Here is a 1,029-nt window from a genome sequence, read left to right as displayed (position 1 = left end):
AGAAGTTTGAAAGACAACATCAAGATTAAAGATACCAAAATTTCTTACATTTTGAAAGATTATTTTATTTTCTTTTTACATATATGTGTCCTACAAGTGTGTGGACCTTGTGAATACAGTGTCTATGGAGGGTGACAGATCACTTGGAACTGGAGTTGTCAATGGCTATGAATCACCATGTGGGTGTTGGAAGCCAAATCTTAGTCTTCTCTAAGAGCAGCAAGCCTTTAAACACTTTGCCAGTTCACCAGGTCCTACCCTAAAGATTCTTGCCTGCTTCTATTTCTGTGACTTCAATGGTTTATTTCCTTCTGACACCAACCTGATTTGCCCCGAAGTCTTGGATTGAAGGCATGAGATGATGACCTTCATTTAGTAGACATTTTTTGGGTAGGAGTTGGAAGAAATTTTATCGTTTAGGGAATTACCAGTGATAGATTATTGAGTCAATATTGCTCAAAATTTTTGAGAAAGAAGAAAGTACTCTGCCGTTATTTTGTTCTTAGTTTGGAGATGAGGCACATCTGGCAAAAGTGACCAGAAGTCCCATGGCTTCCTTCACCAATCTAAGGACCAGAGCTGCAAGAACATGGAGATAAGTTTTCCCTGGGGGAAGGTTGGGAGGTTGGGGGTTGGTAATAAGAGAACTCAACTAAAAGAATCATCATGACACAGATATGGGGAGATAGAAGAATGCTGAACACGTCTCTGCTTACTTGTTACAGGTAAAATGAAATCTACATATTTTATCCATGATAGAGATCTAGACTTGACGTTTATATTTTCGTGAGTTCCAGCAGTTGCCTTATTGAGCCATGGTAGGAAAAATTTTTCTAGATTTAAGAATTGATTTGTGAAATTTGATCTTATGTGCTTATAGGTAAACAATTTAGACTTATAAAATATCTACAAGGTACTAAATTGTGTTATCAACTTATTAAAAGGATGATTGATGAGACAAATTCTTTAAATTTTCAAAAATTATTTGAAATACTGTATTTCAATACCACAGTGTTTTAAGAATTGTTA

Source organism: Chionomys nivalis, chromosome 13 (genome assembly GCF_950005125.1).
Source record: "Chionomys nivalis chromosome 13, mChiNiv1.1, whole genome shotgun sequence".
In the NCBI taxonomy this organism is placed as follows: Eukaryota; Metazoa; Chordata; class Mammalia; order Rodentia; family Cricetidae; genus Chionomys; species Chionomys nivalis.
This window is presented reverse-complemented; position numbering follows the sequence as displayed.